At 43.8% G+C, this 12,345-nt stretch overlaps 1 protein-coding gene and 1 pseudogene across 1 annotated transcript in view; one reads left to right on the top strand and one right to left on the bottom strand.

Annotated features, from left to right (window-relative positions):
* The window catches only part of LOC147012527 (uncharacterized), a 202,139-nt gene that overhangs the window by 2,456 nt on the left and 187,338 nt on the right, over positions 1–12,345 (top strand). The window lies entirely within an intron of this gene.
* Positions 6,518–11,518, bottom strand: LOC147012528 (uncharacterized; annotated as a pseudogene).

Below are 12,345 nucleotides of genomic sequence, written 5' to 3'. Positions count from 1 at the left end.
TCAATAAAAAAAAAACATACAAGCTGACTAACATATCTTGCAAAAACTTCGTTTTGGTAAGATAAAAATATAAATGTATATAGTCAGGAGGTACCTGATCTGAGTTTATCAGCAATACATGGTAAAGCACTTCGACCAGAGGTATTAAAATCTTGGTATGGTTTTGGAAACTTACCCCGGGGGAGGGGGGAGGGCATAATGAACGCGTAGGAGACCAGAGAATCAGTTATTACCTCCGCCGATGAAGATGAAGGAGGTTGTTTTCACTCTTTTCTGTCTGTTTGTTTGTTTGTCTGTGTACAGGATATCTCAAAAAGTTGTGGACGGATCCGGATGACATTTCGTGGACAGGTTTGGTGTGTGACAAGGACAAACTGATTAGATTTTGGTGACGATCCGGATCCGGATCCGACTTCGAGAATTTTTCAAGTGATTCTTCACCATTGAGAGATCGGGCTAAACCGATATATAGCACAATATCTCAAAAAGTTGTGGACTGATTCGGCCGAAACTTGGTGGACGAGTTGAGTGTGTGACCACGATGAATTGATTCGATTTTGGTGAAGATCTGATTCCGGATCCAACTACTAGAATTTTTAAAGTGATTCTTCACCATTGAGAGATTGGGCTCAAAAACGATATACAGCACGATCTCTCAAAAATGTGTTGGACCAGATAAGTTCTCGTGGATCAGGCATTACGGGGCAGAGGTATGCGCTCTACCGAGTGCCCTTCTAGTTTCATTAGTCTTTGTGTAGATTGTCCTTGGCCTCTTGTCAAAGGGTTGTTCGGGTGACATGCATTGGTTCGTTTGTGTTTCCTTGGTGTGATGTCTTCCTTTCCCCTCTCTGCCTTTCTCAATCCAACAGTAATCCCCTTCACCAAACATCATTTCGACAATCCCTCCTTCACCCCCATCATTCTTGCCTTCGGCCCCGTGGCTGTCCCTTCATCCCCTGGTCCGGCGGTGTCCCTCTCTGTTTTCGCTCCATTCGTGCATTGTTTGATTGGGCACATTCGGTCGGTCTGTGGTCATTAATCCTTCGGGCCGATCTGATTACCTTCACCGCACGGGACTGTGTCCATGCTCACATGCATGTTCGTGGCACGAGGTGCAGTGCTTTTTCGGTGCAGCGCTTCCTGCAAAGGGTTCTTAACTCTAAAAGGCTCCAAAGGGTAAGTTTCAATTTTTTCCTTGATGCCGTTTTGGGTGCAGTGGCATGAGGTGTAGCGCTTCCACTATAATGAAGCAAATCATCCTTCAGTATAGTCGAAAGGGATGTTCTCTTTGTGTTCATCTCGCTGAAATACCCATTCTACATTGGTTGGTGAGATGAGTGGGGGTGGAAAGTGGAGTGGGAGAGATACCTGGTCACCCAGGTGAACCTGAGTTTGGTGGTGAGGATGAAAATTTGGTGGGGTTGTGGGAGGCTTTTGGTGTTGGAAGTTCAAAGTGCAAAACTATCAGAAAGGAATAGACACACTTGATGCCAATTTAGAGCCCCATGTGTCAGATGGTGTGGCTGGTGAATAAGAACACACACACACACACACACACACACACACACACACACACACACACACACACACACACACACACACACACACACACACACACACACACACACACACACACACACACACACACACACACACACACACACACACACACACACACACACACACACACACACACACGTAACCATTTGGTAAATAGATCAGCAAAGTCAAAAGGAACGTGTAACGCAATGAAAATGACGGACTGCAATGTTGAGAGAGGATAAAGTGCAACTGACTTCATGTCACAAAGAACTTCCTGGTAAACAATATTGCGAGTTTTTTTTTTCATTAGAATGGCGATAAGGGGTTAGATTTTTTGAATACGTCATCCCTTGGGGCTCCCCACTCTGTTATCTGCCATACAGCTGGCCACGTGTGAATCGTACGCCGACAATCTTGAGACTTTGTCCTTGAGATTTGCTTGCAGTCACAGCAAAGCAGAGTCTGACCAGAAACTGAATTCGCCAAAAGTTAAAAAGCAAGCCTGTGTCTGATTGGATGATCAGTGTCCTTGGGAATCATATCTTGCTCTCCCTTGTTTGGTCCAGTGACGATGGTGATATTTCGGTAATTTGGCAGGAACTGTTTGATCAATAGTCGAGTTCCATTGCAAAGCTTTGGTGGGTCAAGGTTGTGTAACAGCATGATGGGCACTCCTATTTTCAGAAGGAGATGGTGAGGTGGCATTCCTGCAGGCTCGAAACTTTTCAGGAACTCTGAGGGTTACATCACTGGTTCATCATCAGTCATCGTTATCATGTGAAGTGGGTTGCCCTGGGAAGGTCTGTAGAAGTTCCCAGTTGATGGTTTTTACTGAATCATTGTGTGGACCAAGTATTGAATGCTCACACAGCCACTCTATATGTTTTTCGTTTTGCAGTAAGTTTGGAAACATCCTCGACTGAAGATCTTTGTTTGAAGACGCAATGCTCCCCAAATTCTGTGGTATACTGATGAAATATGTCGCTAATGTTTTGCACATGGCTACCTCTAATCATCAACAGCCGCTTTGCAAATTGATCTGCATTGCGTGAAGGAGCATTGCGTGAACAAATTCACTGTGAAGGAATGACTGCATGTTTGTTGTCAGACAAAGAGTTGTCAAATGCTTCCAAAGATGTGAATATTTGAGGAAAGCATCAATCTCCTTGGCTTTTGCACCACCACACACACAAGAAGCTGGCTTAGGATGTTAGGGTCCTGAGTTTGAATCCCGTTTTCCACTGAATTAACACAAGGTGGGGTTGACAGCCTGTCGTCCTTCTGAGGTCGACGAAATGAGTGCCAGTGTACTGGTGTAGAGGCACAGCATCAGCAGCATAGTCACACTCCAACAAAATGATAGCTACCCGACAGCCAAGCTGCCATATGCAAGAAGACGAAACAGGAAGAGTTTGGTGGAAATCTCCTGATAACACCAACAAAATCCCACCCATGAGGTTGCTGCTCGATCTTGAGGATGTCCTTCAGCATTCAGTCTAGAGCTTCCACTGCCAGTCGGTGTGACATTGTAGCTTAATCCCAGAAGATGACTTCACACTTCTGAAGGAGGGATGCCAAAGCTGAGCCACGTTTTTTTGCACACATTGGTGTTTCTGTGCCTGACAGTTTGAGTGGAATTTAAAATGTGGAATGGGTTGTTTGTCCACCTTGAAGAACCTGGGCAGAAATCCTACTGCTTGCAGCTGCCAATGCGACATGACCACGGTAAAAAAAAACTTTTGCGAGAATGAGGTTTATGAGGAGTCTTCCCTGTGCCACCAGAAGTATCCAAGAAGATTAGTCCTCCAGCCCAGAATTTATGTGTGCCATCACATTATAACAAAAAAAGAGCACTAAATGATTGCAGACCCTCAATAGAAATTGTTTTGTGTCGTTTTGTGTAGCATTTGTGTACTGGTGTGTTACGTAATTAATGAAATGCATAATCATAACTGCCACTTTATAACTGCTGGCAGTGATGACATGGTACCAAAACGTCCTGCTTTGAAGAAACCCTGCTTTGATTGGACACCTGACCCTGACCCTGACCCATGACGTTTTTTAAATTATTATTATTATTATTATTATTTTTTGTATACATTGTCAAGGCTCATGAGAGCTAACACACAATGCACAGCTGGGGGGGGGGCATGAGGGGAGAGGGAAGGACAAAACGGAGAGAAACAGACATCAGGAGATCTGTGGAAGGGAGAGGGATGGGGCGGGGGACATGGGGTATACAAGATGGACACCACAGGGATTTTCAGGAAGGAAAGCAGAGAATTTGAAGGGGGTGGGTTTTGGGTGGATTAATGGAGGTAGAAAAGATCGAGGGTTTGGATGGGGGAAGATAAGAGGTGGTGGTGAACGGCTGTTTTGACGGCCTAGAGGGAAGAATGGGATTGAAGAGAGTGTCGGAGTTTATTCCAAAGGTGGGAAAAAAGAGGAATAAAAGAGTGAAGGTGAGCAGTGATTTGTGATTTTGGTTTTTTTTACCAGAAGGGTAAAAAAAGGTTTTTACCAGAAGATTGTTTTACCAGAAGGGGGTTGTTGGCAGACCTTGAGTGCCCTGCGGAAATATGGGGGGGGGTTACATAATCGCAGATAGGGGGTGTACATATCGCAGATAGAGCAGGGGGGGGCGAGACCGAAGAGGAAACGGTAGAAGACAGACAGACCACTGACCTTCCTGTGGTGAAAGGCCAAAAGACTCAGCCTCATCGCGGGAGATACCATCCATCCATTGCGACCATACTCTGTGCAGAGCGTTAGTGCTACCTAAGCAGTCTCCTTGGCTATTGGGCACAACCCCGGATGGGTCGCGACTCCGACACAATGAACCAGCATGCTGGCACTGATTTTGCCGACCTCGGAAGGATGACAGGCCGAGTTAACCCCACCTGGTATTAATTCAACAGCTGAGTGGGATTTGAACTCAAGACCCTCAGATCCCAAGCCCACCATCCTAACCATTAAGCCAACACCAGGCGGGAGATATCAATGATCCTAAATGCCTTGGTTTTCACAGCGTGAAGCCAAGAAAGGTGAGGGGCAGGAGCACCTGCCCAGAGGGGAGAGGAGTACTCCATGAGGCTGCGGACAAAAACTCTGTATGTGGTCAGGAGCTCAGGTGGGCTGAGGAAGGACTTTGCACGACAGAGTGTTCCCAGTCGGCGACTGGCTTTGGAGGACAGCTTGGAAATGTGGCTTTCCCAGGAAAGATCATGTCAGATTAGTGAGAGCCAGAAGCTTGAATGAAAGGACTTTTTCAGAGGATTGTTGAGAAAGTGGATGGGGGGATTTTCTAAACAGTCCTTTCGGAGAGACATAGTGAGAGTGTGAGATTTGTCAGTATTGAAAGGCATGCTCCACGTGTTGGACCAGTTTGTGGTTTTACCCAGATCTTCAGAGACTGAAGAAGCTGCTGCTTGCCGGTCTGAGGGATGACAGATGGTTCGGTAGAGGGTGGAGTCATCATCAAAGAGATAAAGAGGATTTTCCAAAGAGTCGGAGTGGTCATTGATGAAAACCAGAAAAAGAACAGGGTCCAGAACGCTGCCTTGAGGAATTGCAGCCTGGACAGGAAGAGGTGATGAGAGAACTCCATTTAGGGCCACACGTTGGTTGCGACAGGAGAGGAAGTCTGTGAGCCATGAGTGGATATGGCCTTGGATACCATAGGAAGAGAGTTTGGTGAGTAGGGCAGGGTGCCAGACTGTGTCAAAAGCACACGATATGTCTTGGGATATAGCTCTGATTTCATGTCCGGCATTGAGGACCTCCATCCATTGTTCGGAGAGCAGAAGCAGCATATCCAGGGTAGGGTGACCTGGTCTGAAACTCAATTGATGATCGGAAATCAAGCCATCGGAGAAGAGGAAGGATTTAAGGTCTGAAGCGATGATGGATTCCATAACCTTGCTAAAGATTGGGAGAAGGCTGATTGGACTGTAGTTGCACGGATCTGTTTTTGCATCTTTTTTTTATGCAGGGCAGTATTGTTTGCTGGTTTCGAAGCAGATGGCAGATGACCTTGAGCAAATGAGAGGGTGAATAGAACAGAGAGAGGGTGAGCAAGAGAATTGAATATTATTCAATTGAATTCAGAATGGGATGAAAATAAATTCAAAACAAATCAAATGGAAGACCAAATAGGTACAATCCTGCATTGGCATAATGAGAAAGAACCTAAACAAGCAAAATGCAAAAAGGAACTCCTCATGAGGAACCTTGATAGGATTCACATTTCAGCTGCTACTTCTCTTCCCTCGAACCCATCCATGCACAGCCAAGTGAGCCTTATTAAAAACCAAGCTGTTAGCTGCTGCAAAGCAGCTGCTGTGATGTGATGCAGGTGCTGCGAAGCAGATCATCAATGTATCAGCCTCCTCATTGTTATCTTCAAACTGCATGTCGCGGTTGCTTCTTGTGCGGCCTGATGCTGATGTGATGACTAACTTTTGCATTATTCTTGAGTACTGCTTGTGTGATATTCCGTTAGATCGGCTTTCGTCTTTTCGTGAGATAGGAAGTGTTCCATGAGTATGTGTTTAATGTTTGTGTTGTCACCAATCTGGTACTGAATGGGATGTTTGCCTTGTCATTTCTCCCTTGTTTTCTGCTTCACCGAGTCAGCTTTGTTGGTGTCAAAGGCCAGAATAACCTCGTCGAAAGCTGCTGTTAACACCAGGAGCCTGTCATTTAAGTGCTGGCCAAGATCTTTGACTGTGCTGATTGTCCCAGGTTTCTTTGCCATCTGTTGGACGAGCACCATTCCATCCACAATGGCAATTTTTGGACTCTCAGAGGGTGCTGAAGATGTTTCTGCTTCACAAACATGTTCCTCAGATGCTGGTGCTTGTGCATTCTGATGGGTTTCATTGGTTTTTTTCTAGCTTTTCCAGGCAGTGCATGAGCTTCGACTTGTCAGTACATGGAAGGATGGATCTATCTGGGGCAAACAATGCCCTGGGAGTCAGAGTAAACTCGTAGTTCCTGATGGATTTTCTTGGGCATGTTGTGTCCAGAATGTGTCTGTTGCCTGCTTGCATCGGTGTTGCACCAGCCTTTTGGTTTTGAAAGCATACATGATGTTCTGGCTTAATGTCAGTGCTGTTTGATCCACTGTCCTGCGCCTCATCTCTGTTTGCAACTCCTCTTCGGGTCCGACCAAAATCCAAGGTATAAGGCTGAACAACTCTGGTAAAACGTCTTCTGCCGTGCTCAATATGGCAGGGTTTTCCCTGGGTTTTAAAATGACGGGTAAAACTGCCAACATGTATAATTTTGCGGCCACGATGAGTGGGTGCGTGGGGGTGGGGGAGTGGGAGAGGGGGGTCTCCCCCTTTAGCTGTCGGGGGGTCCGGGGGTTCTCCCCCAGGAAATTTATCAATTTTACATTCTCGTAGGTGCATTCTGGGGCATTCTGAGCATGCAAGTAGAGACACAAATTAGTATCTTGGCATTTTCAATTTTGTAAAAAAAATTATCACTTACAACATATCTTATATTTAGCATGTATGTATCTTCACCATAAATATTAAAAATCTTATTTTTAAATCTTTTTTTTATTTCATTTTTTTTAAAGCAGTTGGGCGGCCAGAAATTGACTTAGGCGGCTGCCCAAGTGAGCCCTATGGATGGAAAACACTGATATGGTAACTGTGTCTGACTGTTTCTTCTCATCAGTGAGGTTCGCAATACTTCTGCGTATTAGCTTAGCTGTCTTATATAACATATTTGTATTGTCCATTTCACTCGCATGGTCTTGTATCATAGATGTGTGGACCATATCTTCTTCACAGGCTTCAGGGCAGTAAAGAACTGATGGCTTTCGTCTGTCTTTCTGCCTCACGGACTTTACACTTGGTAAATCTTGAAGAATATTATCCTTCAGCCATTGTTTTGTCAGCGTTGGGGTGTGCTTCTGTGCCTCCTCACTACACCCAAGCATGGAGATGTATGTTTTTGCTGTGACGTCCATGGGGAGATATGCTTTATTTTGAGTTTGTATGTCAACAAGATCGATCAACTTGATCAAGCATGACATCTGCAGGGGCAGGTCTGCCGTCATGGATTTGGCTTTGTCACTGGTATGATCCCTGAGGACATGGAACACATGTTGTATCCAGCACAGCTTGTGATATCTGACATCTATTGCATGGCATCACATGACGATATTGCATTGCTTAATCTTGTCATCAACACTGGATCTTGGGAAATTTATACTGCTTGCCTGAGTGCCTTCCCAGAGTTCCCGGTTCTAACTGTGAAGAGAGCTTGACCGTTATCCGATTGACAGAAGTACTGGACTTTTGACAAAGGTTTTGTCGCAGATCTTGTGAATGGCATTTATGTTCCTGGTGTATCGGCTTCCATTTCTGAGCTTGATCTTTTACAGCCATGTTTTTTTTGTTTTTTTACGGCATACCGTCCTGAGGACATCGAATGTTTGAAGCGGTCTCTGGCTCGCTGTAACTGTCTGGTTTGTGGCAGAAGAATGGCGGCTTCGATGCCATGTTGTTTCCTTGTCGAGCAGCATTTCTTTGGTACATCCTTGGAGACATCTTTGAATTGCAAAAAATTGTCCATCATGTTCGCAGGCTCTCTCTGTCACCATATGAAGTAGTTTCTGGTAGGATTCGGTCCTGGGATTCAGAACAACTGCCCCTTTACTAGTGTTCGACTCCTGAAAGAAGATGCATAGTTTCCAGTCGACAGGCTCCTCGGAGTTGTTGTCATCAAGGCTTTATTCCATCATCATGCCCTGAAAGTATAAAACAACATCCAGTGTTAGTCAGATGAACAGAACTGCTGCCATGATACATATTTCCTGAAAATGAATCACGTGTTTGAATAATTAGGAGTCTAGCTAATACACTACAAGTGGATTCCTTGTCTCTGGAAACATGGAATAGGCATATTGAATGAAGAGTTTATAGGTCGGAAGATGTGAGCAGAATATTTTTTTGTATCACTCGGTGGCGTTTCTATGCCCCTGGTATCACCGACCTCTGGAGAGATAAAAACTCCTAAAAGTGAAGCAAGTCTAATGATGCCACCAGTGGTTTTCTTGACCCAGAAAACATAGGATTAGCCTATTTAATTATATTTCTCGGTTGACGAGAAGCCGAGATAGTGCAAATTATGTATTTTATGGCGGGCATTTTTAAAATCCAAAATGGCAGCCATGCAGGTGTCTACGCAAATGCCAACATTAAATTTTGGATTCCCCATGCTCTGACGATTCCAAAAATGTGTAGTTTTGCTAATCTCCAAAAATTTTGAACGAAAAAACATAGTGAACCTGACTAATGTGTCAAAGGATGTGACTGGTAAAAAAAAAACACACACAGTCAGGAGGTAATGGGGTGGGGGTTATGGCAAGAGTTTTCCTGGGGGAGTGGGCACTCTTTATGCCAAGTGTGAGTGAGCTCCATCTATGAAAGGGTGCACCTGGTAAATGGAAGCAAACACATGGTGGTGGTTGGGGTGGGTGAGGAGGGGTTGGGGAAGGGGAAGGTCGGGGGAGGGGGTGGTTTATAGTGCAAAACCTCCTGAATAGTGTAGTAGATAGTAGAAAAATCGTGCAAATTATGATGCAAGCATCAAATTTGGCATTTCTGTTCTGCAGGCCTTTCTGATCAAATCTGCCCGATTGGCCATTTGAAAGCCCAAATTTTGAAAATTTGAGAAAAAAAAAATTTGAAGTCACAGCTGGCTGAAATTCTTGAAGCGCAACTGAACATCTCAGACAGAGAACCAAGGGGAGATGCAGTCATCATTGATGGCTTAGCACTTATCAATGCCCTACCTCCACGCACTTCAAAGATATTTGATGACTATGCAAAAGAAGACATCATCCCAAAGGTGGAATCCTATGGTGCCAGGTACGAGAGGGTGGACGTAGTGTTTGATGTGTACAAGAAGTCAAGTCTGAAGTCCGAGGTAAGGTCGAAAAGGGGGCAAGGAGTCGGAAGAAGAGTGACAGGGACCAGTAAGACCCCAAGTAACTGGAGAACCTTTCTTCGAGATGACGGCAACAAGACTGAGCTGTTTCACTTCCTTGCAGAAAAGATGTGTGAAGCACAGACGACAAGCACAGTCATTGTCACAAAAGGAGAAGATGCCATTAGCAACACAAGGAAGTCACTGGATGCTGTGTCTCCATGTTGTCATGAAGAAGCTGACACTCGAATATTTGTACACGCCAGGGATGCAACGACGGATGGTAGCAAGTCCATTATCATAAGGCTAATGACACGGATGTACTAGTCATAGCAATATCTGCACTGCCATCCTTTCAGAAACTAGGTCTTGAGAACATGTGGATTGCCTTTGGCCAAGGAGCCAAGGCGTGATGGATTCCAGTCCATGAGGTAGTTTCTGCAATAGAGCCTGAGAAATCTGGAGGGATCCCATACTTCCATGCGTTCAATGGATGTGACGTCATGTCTGCCTTCCACGGTAAAGGGAAGAAAACTGCATGGCAGACTTGGAACGTCTTTGATGATGTTTCTGAAACATTCACCAATCTCAGCCAGCATCCAACATTGATTCGTGATCTTGAGTTTTTTGAATTTTTTTTTTTTTGAATTTTTCAAAATTTGGATTTTCAAATGGTCAATCAGGCAGATTTGATTGGAATCCCCTGGAGAACAAATGTGCCAAATTTGATGCTTGTATTATCATTTGCATGATTCCTCTCAAAAGCTGCTGTTATCTGCCCCACTAGAAGGGAATGAACAGGTTTCATGGCAAGTTTGATCCTCGTGAGTCAAAAGGTGTGGCCGGCAAATCAGAATACACACACACACACACACACACACACACACACACACACACACACACACACACACACACACACACACACACACACACACACACACACACACACACACACACACACACACACACACACACACACGTCTCAAATATGTATGTAGATGCCTGTGACAGTTTTATTGTCAAACGGCGAGGACTAGGCTGTTCAACCTCATGCATGTCAGGTGTATGAACACTTGTAGTTCGTCCTGGAGGAGGCGTGCACTTGCGGTTTCACATCTCTTACAAATCGTGCACTTGCGGTTTCACAAGTATTTTGTCAAATGAGAGTTTTATGTTCCTGGAAGTACATTAGTTGACATTGTAAATTCTTTCAAAGTCTCTTTGAGCCTGATTGATTGAACCACACTTAAAGTACAGTTCCAGGATCCTTGTTCTCTCGATATTTGTCCACTCCACCATCTTAGTAAATCTTGCAAGGGTCCTTCATGATCTAAAATGAAAAGAATATAAACATTAACATTTTTTTAGAACTTTTCACAAGTTTAAAATGCGTCAGGTATTTATTGTCCACCCTGTACTTCCAATTCATCGAATTTGGATATAGGAGGAGGCCATTTATCTCATCATGCCTATGCTCAACGAACATCACATTGATTCAGTCAATTGCTTTATCTACTTTATATCACTGGGATTGTTGATGCTCAGATAATAATAAGAATTTTTTTTATATAGTGCCTTTTGCCTATGGATGTGTGGAAGAAATTCAGTTCTTCTCTTTCAGGATCTGAAACCATTTATTAACAGCACACATCAAATACAAATAACAAGCATGCACATGGGAAAAAGGATAACAAGACAAGCAATAACAAACACTATCCTTTTCTGCTCAAAATGCACAGAGCAATTGCCTTTATACTATTTTGTACAGCAAAAGACATGGGAGAGCTAAACATCTGGCAAGGATGAATTGGGGGGGGGGGAGGGGGGACAAGCGTGAGAAAGGGAACTGCAGACATAGCCACTTTGGGAGGGAATTGGGGATAGACACCCTCAGGTCATGATTTCCAGTATGGGAATACGAGGTCGGCCGTGAAAAGGAGAGGGTGTCTTAACAAAGTTAAGACAAAATATGAAGAGGCCGAGTGAATGGAGACACAAGCCTATTACTTTGATCATACCTTCCATTCATCATTGAGTAACCAGGTTCTCAAAATACGACATTCCGTTTTATGCTGTCATGTAATTGTCCTTGGACAACAAGGCGTCTGTTGCAATAGCCTTTCAGGAGTTATTTAATTACCACCAGATAATAGGTGCCAGCAGCAAAGCGTCCTCTCTTGAGCAGCAGAGCAGTTTCATTTAAACATTGGAAATACTAATTTGGATATATATATATATATATATATATATATATATATATATATATATATATATATATATATATATATATATATATATATATATATATATATATATATATATATATATACACACACATGTTGAAGAACAGTCTCATAGACACCTATCAACAAAGTCAATTCTGATTGGACGTTCTCTACTGATGCATCATCGTCACCTCCCAATGGTCTAGGTGGGAGGAGCCTGTTCAGTGTTCAGCTCTCCAATTGGAGGTTGCAGAGTCTGAGGCAGAGCCGCTGAGGCTGTTGTAGAATCTTCTTCATTACCAGCCGTGATCATGAGACAAGTTGGTGTTCCTCTTCTTTGCACAAATAAGCAAAGCGAGTGGACAAAATCTTTTTGCCGACATAACATGGGGTCCGTGGAATAGATAAATGTCACTTCTAGTATTCAGAGATACATTATACTTGATCCTCTACTTAATATCTTGAATGCATCCACATTATAATGTTCAGCACAGCTTCTTCTTCTTCTTATTCAGTGTATTTTAATTTGTCTGAGCTATAAATACAACATTTAAATCCAACAAGAGGACAGGCTCCCCCCTTTTGAAGCAAGTACCAAATCCAAAACGATTCAATTTTGCATAGTTACCAT

This window comes from Eptatretus burgeri, chromosome 14, assembly GCF_056783735.1.
Source record: "Eptatretus burgeri isolate ZD-2024b chromosome 14, Ebu_testis_v1, whole genome shotgun sequence".
NCBI classification, from domain to species: domain Eukaryota; kingdom Metazoa; phylum Chordata; class Myxini; order Myxiniformes; family Myxinidae; genus Eptatretus; species Eptatretus burgeri.
This window is presented reverse-complemented; position numbering and strand designations above follow the sequence as displayed.